Source organism: Anser brachyrhynchus, assembly GCF_964034855.1.
Source record: "Anser brachyrhynchus genome assembly, chromosome: 3".
Taxonomy (NCBI): Eukaryota; Metazoa; Chordata; class Aves; order Anseriformes; family Anatidae; genus Anser; species Anser brachyrhynchus.
In genome coordinates, this window is record NC_137696.1 from 69,376,808 (window position 1) to 69,385,527 (window position 8,720).

The 8,720-nt window shown below is 44.3% G+C and overlaps 1 long non-coding RNA gene across 1 annotated transcript in view; it reads right to left on the reverse strand.

The window, feature by feature from the left end:
* The window catches only part of LOC308192851, a 43,394-nt gene extending 38,580 nt beyond the window's left edge, over positions 1–4,814 (reverse strand). Inside the window, exon 1 of the long non-coding RNA XR_013949161.1 lies at positions 2,918–4,814. This is a non-coding gene — a long non-coding RNA (uncharacterized lncRNA). The remainder of the gene's footprint in view (positions 1–2,917) is intronic.
* Positions 4,815–8,720: the final 3,906 nt, after the last annotated feature.

The following is an 8,720-nucleotide window of genomic DNA, read 5'->3' on the forward strand; positions in this document are numbered from 1 at the left end:
GAGGGCATTATCCACTAATCACAGGAACATAAAAGAACTGGAAAATACCCTCCTCCACTGCCACTAAGAAAGTTGGTCTGGACTAAATTACAGGCGAAATGTATAATTAAGCAAGCTATTATTATCCAGTGTCTTAGCAGATGCTGACCCCATTTGTGATGATTTGGATGCGAATTCAGCTGAGGTTTGATTTCACAGCTGTGTCCATAATGTCTGGACCTGCTGGACTGCCCCAGAAACTCTCTTCATGTTAGCACTGGTGTCAAAGAGCAGTACTTACAGTTTCCTCATCTGCTGGTTGGGGAGCTTTCCTTCAGCTTCTCAGAAAGAGAAAATGGTTTTACTGATCTGTCAGCCAGCCTTAATACTTGAAATCTGTGTTTAATTCCTTTGAACAATCTTTAATATTCCACTAGTACAAGGAGGGGGGACCTTCCACTGCTGTGTTATTCACTTATTTTTATTTTTTGCAGGTGTATGTTTGTGGCTTAGTTACTGAAATAATAATTCTGCTGGAAATAGCATTGGCATGAGAGATGAGCTGCCAAAGCGTTATGGGCTCAGTAATTTGTACATGGAAATGAGGATCCAGGGGACGTCATGAACATCAGTGGCCTGAGGAGTTTATGATTAAAACATGATGCTGAGCTTTTATGATTTCTACAGCTAATTAGCAAGATTTATAAGCATCTACCAAAAAAACAAGGCTGAACACAGAAATGATCCTTATTTTCCACTTGGAGCAGTAAACTACTGGGTTCTAAATCAGAAGGAAAAAGGGGGAGAGGAACACACACTCCTATCTCTTCTCTTTTTAGCCTAATTGTCCCTTTCTTTTCCATAGATTGAGTGAATGCCTCTCAGGTAGCAAGTGTGAAGCCTCTGTCTTATTCACATCGATGGCGATCCCTCATTGATTTAATACAGAAAAAAAATATCTGGTGTTTCTGTACAGTTTCAGACCAACACAGGTTTTGTTTGCCAGCAGCGTTTTGGGGCAATGTGAGATGTCCACAAAACCCCTCCCACCAACATATACTTGGTTGATTCTGTTCCCCAGAGGTGCAGAAGAGAAAGGAGAAAATAAGAAGAAATTCAAGGCTAGTATTCCCTACAGGAACAAACTCCTCAGTCTGCAACCAGGGCCCCCTGTTCCTGGGACTCATGGGGCCCTCAGCTGCATGGGCAGGAGCTCTCCTGGTATGGATGAGCTCGGCTCCATCATGAGGAAGAGGAAGGAGCAGTCACCCCAGGGCTGACCTCAGAGGTATGTTCTTTGATTTTTTTCCACAGTTGTAAACTTCTAGTGGCAGGCACAGCATCTTCCCACCTCCATGGAAAGTGCTTTACCTGTTCTGCATGCCACCACAGTGTAATAATTAAAAATACACCACCTTATTACACTGTTAGTGTGGCCACAGAAGTCCATTCATAAAGCTCTGCCTATTTGTACTGGAGCTGTGTTTGCACAGCTCACAGATATACAAATACTGGTATGCCACGGTTAATAGCATCCTAGCATTTTATTCTTTTTTAATGAACCACTGTCATCACCTCCTCTAGTATTTTTTTATTCTTGTTCCTGTATTCCTAGACAGTTCGCCTAAATGGGAATAATGGGATAATTTCCACTCCAGCAATGGTTTGGCGCTAATATCAGTATCTGGTAGCTGGCGCATCGTTAGGACACAGAGTTTGCTGTCTATGGTGAGAGTCATGCTGGCCACATGCCATACTCTCCATTTTCACCTCCCAAACCAGTCCATTTCTTAGTGAAATGGAATGGGAACAACCGCACAGACACATTTTTGGAGAGTTTCTACTCTAACATTAGATAGAGAGGTTTAGGCAGCAAATTTCCACTGAAGTGGCACGTAGGGTCCTGCTTTCTTGGAGATCCTGGAGATGCTTCAGACCATGAGCAGACCATGCCAGCATCTCCAGCAGCAGAGATACAGCCAGTGAGAGCAGCATCAGCAGAGCTTGCCCCCATCGTACGCACCCCGCGTGCCCAAAGCAGGGCTGCACAGGGCCACAAAGCTCTAAAAACAGGGCTGTGGGTGAAGGGAGCCATCCCAAAGAGGAAGCAGGGTGGTGGGGACCCCTTGTCAGGTCAGCACCCCTGCCCCTGAGCGCAGGGAGCACGGTCCCCCTTTTACAGGTGTGGAGGAAAACAGGGGAGCAATGTGTGGCCGGTGCTCCCATCCCAAGCATGTGTGCTCCAGATGTACCTGGAGTGAAACCCAGCCAGCAAGAAATATTATTTACAATAATAATAATAACAATATTAATAACACAAGAACATCTGGTAACTTTTTTTTCCATCTACCATTTGGCTGAAAGCAGAGCATCCGGGTGACATGACAATTGGTATTTCTGTTTCCAATTTAGCCCGAGTCCAGCTGCTGCAGCGACTCAGAGACAGGCACTGCCAGGGACGTGTCCCTGGCTCCTGGGCTCGGCTGGCCCCGCAGGTGCCACTCGTGCCAGCACCGCCTGCAGAATCACCTACAGTCATCTGGGCTTGGGTTTTCTCTGTCAGTTATTTCATAGGAGACTGCGAGGAGCTTTTGCACTTCGGTGGCTCCTTTCCATCCTGCCCCATGAGAAAGTTATCCAGCTCTACCGGTGTATGGTTTCAGACAGAAAACACAGGCTGGCTATTTTGTAATCAAAACAAAAGGGCTATGCTACATATTTCACGCTATTGAAAGTGTATTTGACTAAATACATGTTTAAACCATTTTGGTGTTGCTTTCAATTTAAAGGCTTTCAGACGTGTCCAGTAAATATATCACTTCCACCTACAAAGATTTCAGCCTTGACACGCAACTAGCATGCAGCCTAAAAAGTTAAAAGACGGCACTCCAGCTTTTCTCTCCTCGTTATACTGACTGAAAGCTAAAAGCAGAATTACCGTGGCAGCTGCAGCTGCTGCTCCCAAACCGCACGTAGGTGTGGTGGAAATCATTTCACCCGTACTGCTCACCGTTCGTTCCTCCCAGCACGCTATAAGCCGAGGAGTTCACTCCTTTGGGCAAGAGGGTTGACTCCACAACCGTGGAAGAGGCGATCGTTTCGAAGCAGAAACGCACTATGCGCAGTCTCTCATCTGCTATAAATTTATACAGGTTGATGATAAACTTAAAATGTGCACTATTAAAACTTCACGTTCAAGAATAATGTTCATTTAAGTATTTGAACATTCTCCCTTAAGTCATTAAAGACTGAGATTTATGTCGAGCAAATGAAGAGGCCCCCGTATGCCTTTGGAGACATATATCCTGTTCCTGCCCTTGGGGCCCGCCACAACTGCACGTACGCTCAAGGACAAGCCAGGCTCCAACACTCATTATATTATCACATTTGCATATGAAGCAGCAAAATTTGCTGATAGACAGAAAATCTAGGCCTTTGGCTCAGCACTTGTCCAATTATTAAAATCAGATGCTTTAGATCACATTATTATAAATAAATCAATTTCTTCTAATGCGCTTTACACACCACTTTGTAAATTATAGGTTAGATTAAATCTAATTATGCAGCTTGAACTCTTGGGTTATGCAGCTGAATTTATGGAGCAACGTTAGTTGCAGGACTGTTCCCATTGCTTCTAGCTCTAGTGTAACGATTCTTAAATACACAAGGCGAAATCCGTAATAGCACACCTCTATCTGTAACTAGCGAGAGCCAGGAATTAGAGTTAATTCCACCTCCAACCTTATATTAATCCCCACGCAGGCTTCCTGTTGTCACAAATATTATTTGCACATGAAACCTGCCAACTGCTAAAGTTTGGGGAATCCCAATAACCAAAGAATTTCCATACCCTTAAATCTGGCCTATTTTCTGTAGCTGATGCTCAGCTGGTGTCTGTCCTATACACAGGTCCCCCAGTTTGGGGACCAGCTCCCACTAGCTGGCAATGCAATGCCACCTCCACCAGGAGCCTGAGCTCTGGCACACGAAGCCTGCAGAGCATGACCACGGTCCCTTTTCCCTGGGGAGGTCCAGGCTCTCTGCTGTGGTGACGAGGTGCTGCTCGAAGCCAGAAGGCAGCACCGGCTTCTGTGGGACACTTGGAGAGGAAGCACTAGAAGTCAGCTTGCTTGTGGTGCTCGTGGATCGGAGGCAAGGAGCTCAGCACGGAAATACGAGTGAAGATTTGGCAGCTGAACAGCCAGAAGAGAGGGGGAAGAAGCAGCGTGGACATGAGCAGACATGGGAAAAAAAAGAAACTGGGAAGGAAAAAAGAGAGAGATATAATCAGAAATAATATAATCTGAAGCAATCCTGTTAATATGTTATGCATAACAATGTCCTTGATGACAGTCCAGGAGTCTGAGCTTGGGCCAGGGAAATGTCAGCTAGAAAGGAGTGAGTCGTTACATAGGCTCATGCAATTAATAATGACAGTGCTCAGTAAATCTTACCTTGTGCACTGTAAACAAGTTTTTATTCCTGCAGCTCAGGAAGAGTCTTTCCAAGTCCAGAATTTATTTGTCTCCCCGCTACACAGACCAGAGGTCCGTCTTCACAGGCACAACTGAAACTGAGCATTGCACTAGTTGCACGTATTTTTTACTATTAAAAGGTGTGATTAATCTTCTTGCAAGATGCTGAGCCCCTCGTTCACTTGCTTTTCCCCATCACACATCCTACCCTTCAGAAAGGGGGCCTTCCTGTTTCCTTAAGAAATCTCTTTTGCTTCATGGGAACTAAAGTATTTGCTGAGGAGCAGTCATAGAAGTGGGTTCCTGGCTGTACCTGAAAGACTTGGTGCAGTGGGAGAGTGGGAACCAGTTCTCTACAGTCTCCAGAGAGGTCTAACAGCCTGCTGAGTGATCCCGGCTTCTTCTGGTGTTTCCTGTGAATGTGATAATTAAATCCTTCCATGCAAACATGACAGCTTGGACAGGGAGACTGGGTGCCTCACCACAAATCCTTTTAACCCTTTTCTCCTACAAGGTGGGACAAACAGCCCTGGATCCTCATAGCAAAGGCAGGGTCTAACACTGGGAGTCCCACAAACCAGATGAGCAGCTAAAGCTGGAAGTGCCAAAACTATTCTGGAAGTGGTTTTGGGGTCTGTCTTGTGTTTCCATTAGAGCTAAGCAATGAGCCAGCCATTCTTTGAATACCAGCAGCTGATGACTGTATGCCTTCACGCCTTCTCCCACCTGCAGGATGTCAGTAGGCCATTGCTAAGAGATCCTGAATATCAGCATTGATTTTCCAGTAAGATTTTCATTATTTTTTAGAATGCAAGTGTAGAAGGCTGACGAAAGGTCCCCAGAACAATGTGTGTTATGGTGTTAACGTCACTAATCCAGAGAGAACATCACCAATTCATATTTCTGCAGGCAGGTCATCTTAAAGAGAAGCTTATTAAATGCTGAGTATAATACTATTACAGAAGGACACAGAAATCAAATAGGAGAGGGCACACACACTTCTGGCCACACTAAAATATAACCCTAGGAATGAATACTGCAATTCATTAGACATTTCTGCTGTTTTATGCTTTCTTCCAAAGGCTGCCTTTGATCATCAGTCAGAGGCAAGGCACCTTCCTCTCCTGCTGGCCAAGGAAAGAAAAAACCTCCCTACCAAAGAGGGCCTGGAGGGGAGTAGATGTAGTCTACCTGGCAATTGCAATTTGGAAGTCCTCAAGGAGTTCAAAATCTCCCAAGTATCAATGCCCACAAATTTCCTTGAACATTCAGACCTCTTTTTCTGTAGAGACAAACTGTCACCTCAAAAACAAGTCTGCTAGCAGGGGAGCTGCCTCCCGGTTGGTATTGCTGCTGATGAGCTGTGGGCTGGCTCTCCAGAGAATAACTCCGGAGATCATCGAGATGACACTGGAGAGGTCAGTAAATGGCAGGCAGAAGTGAGGACAAGTAGAGCTGTACTGACTGCTATCAGCAAGCAACTCTGAGCACAGTCCCTTCCACCCTCTTTGTTTGGAAGGAGAACAGGGCTGAGGAAGAGAAGAAGCTGTCCAGCCCAGTGAATCGGGATGGAGAGTCCATCTCTGCAATGGGTAAATGCTCTGGTCCAGTTCCTACCACAATGTATCAATGGAGCTGGAGGTCTAAGCCCTCTTAACTTTCACCAACTTTTGCTAATGTGGGACCTTAAACCACACATTTTGGGGGATCAAGAAACAAGAGTGCTACTGGCTGAGTTACAGTGAACTAAATGAGAAGCAAAGTGACTGCACATGGGCAATAAAAGTAATAGCCGGTGGGAAGCATGAGGAATCATTTGAGTGATGCAAGAGAAAGGATATACATCTGAGTCTATTTTTCATAGGCAAACAGATGAAAACTGGTCCTCCAGCAAAGCTGGGGTACAGCCAGGGACTTAGATGTTGCAATGTTTTAATTTGTAGATTTCCTGTTGCCTAGCAGACTCCTTGGCCAGGAATTAGACAGTCAGGATACAATTCCCAGGGAGAATTAGGTAGTTTTGAATAGTATTCCTAGAAACCAGCACATTGAGCATGAAGTTATTCACATTGGCCTGGAGAAACCACAGAAGGAAAGAGCAGGACCACAGTCAGAGACAGCAGGACCCTCTGTGCTCAGTCTTGAGTCTGCTCCTGGAGGTAGGTGTTCAAGCCCCGTTAACCCTTTGTCACAAAAAGACACTTCACTCTTTTTTTCCTCCCACTGCACTAGTGCAGCAGCTACATCGCTCCCTACAGAGGAGGGAAACCTGCTTCAAACCTCCATGCTGCCTGACCTGTGGCGAGGATGTGCTCGACTCCAGCACACCGCTCGTGAGCACGCACATCAGTCCTGCTCACCCACTGTCCCCCCAGCAACTATGTGGGGTAAAATGTCTTCAGAAAGAGAAACTGGGAGAGGCTTACCATAAAACACCAGGTGAAGAGGTAAGCAGCATGCTGACAGAGGATACAAGGGTACGGCATTCAAATATTTGTTCCAGATGAACTAGAGAGTGGGAGTTTGCAAAAATACCCCGCTTCCCAGGCCAGCCTGTTGTCTACTGGGTAACATCTGTCTGCCACATCCTTAAAAGCCTGATTGACGGCTGCTTGCAAAAGCAGGATACTGTTTGAGGAGAATCATGAAGACCATCCCAGAGGTACGGTGAGAGAAGACTTGCTGCACTTGAGAATCTACACAAGGACCCAGGGGCAAGTGGGGATCACAAATTATCAGCCATACCAAAGCTGAAGCTGTGGCAGGCTTGACAAGAGGCAGAGGTTTGAGTAGACAGCAAGGGCTTTCAATTGTGCCAAGAAATCAGGCTGTAGGCGCCCTGAGGTGATACCCATCTGATACTCACACACCCATATCTGCCTATATTACTCAATGTGAAGATGCAGATGAACTTTGTAAAAGCTTAATGTAGAAGGATTTCACAGCCAGCTCTTCGTCAGCATTTTCTCACTCCTGATTGAAAAAATTGTTATCTTCCCTCCTTCATGCTACCTTGTGAAAGAAGGTTCTGCTCTCCCTGAGGAAGAGGAGTGCAGCTGTGTATTTCGCAGCTGTGTATTTCTTTTATATTGGATGCAGAATCTGTTGAATCCTGCCAAAATTTTCACTCCTCCGTAGGCTTCCTTGTTAAGTGTATAACAGTAATATTTATGTGAAATCAACTGAGAACTATACATCCAAAAGACAACTATCCAAAGAATATTTATGTGATTTTATCCAGCTAACAGTAAAATGCTACAGATTTACCTTCACAGAATATATTTACGCAATACTATAACATGCACAGCTGCATATTGCTTGCTGGGAACCTCTCCATTGATTTCAGTAGGTTAGCGTACCTTAAGGCAATGATGAAACCTGCTTTAAAATGATTAACTCTATATTTCTCATTGTCATATATTCTTGAATATATAATAATATTCTTGAAAGTCTAGTCTAGGAACATCATTTTGAAATCGGTGTGAGTTATATACGTTTCAAACTTGTATCGTGGATTTTATGAAATTTAAGCTTACTGAAATGTGCACTAAGTAATTTTCACAATGATGTTTGCACTATGGCACCATTCCCAGTCTTCGATTCCATGGATTTCTGTCTCTATGGCTGCCAATGAAACTCTTATTTCCTTCTATAGGCAAAAAATAAAAATAAAATCAATAGTGTATTTTTGAGCTCTTTAAGATAGGCTTCCCTGCTAGATAAACCACAGCAATATGAAACCACGGTAAAGCCAACTGAAAACCCTTTTGCCCAGAACAAATGTAAATGTACAAGTAAACATACTCTTGAATATATCAAAGAGCCCTTGGGTTAATGTCGATGCGTGCCAATATCCAACCTGTTTTCTGCTAAGAGAATATTCTAGACTAAAAGGATAGAGATCAGCAGGACTTGAACAGTGCTCTGGATGTAGATGTTTGATTTGACCAGTTAATGAATTGTGCTACAGAAATATAGTCTGAGTCTAGTCTGAGTAACAAGAGTCAAAAAACAGATAATTTTTCTGACCATACAAGGCCATCTCCCACCTCTCAACAATAGCCCAGACTACTCCATTGTTATAATTAAGGTTATGTGGGGTATTATTGGTGGCAGAGCTTTGTCCAATAAACGGAGCCTATTTAGCAATCGACTGGACAAAACAATAGCAAATAGACCATGCAAGCAATAATCCTGTGCTGGCAGCGATGGACAGTGGATGATCTAACTGACCTTCTGCATTTGAACCTTCTCATCTATCACTGG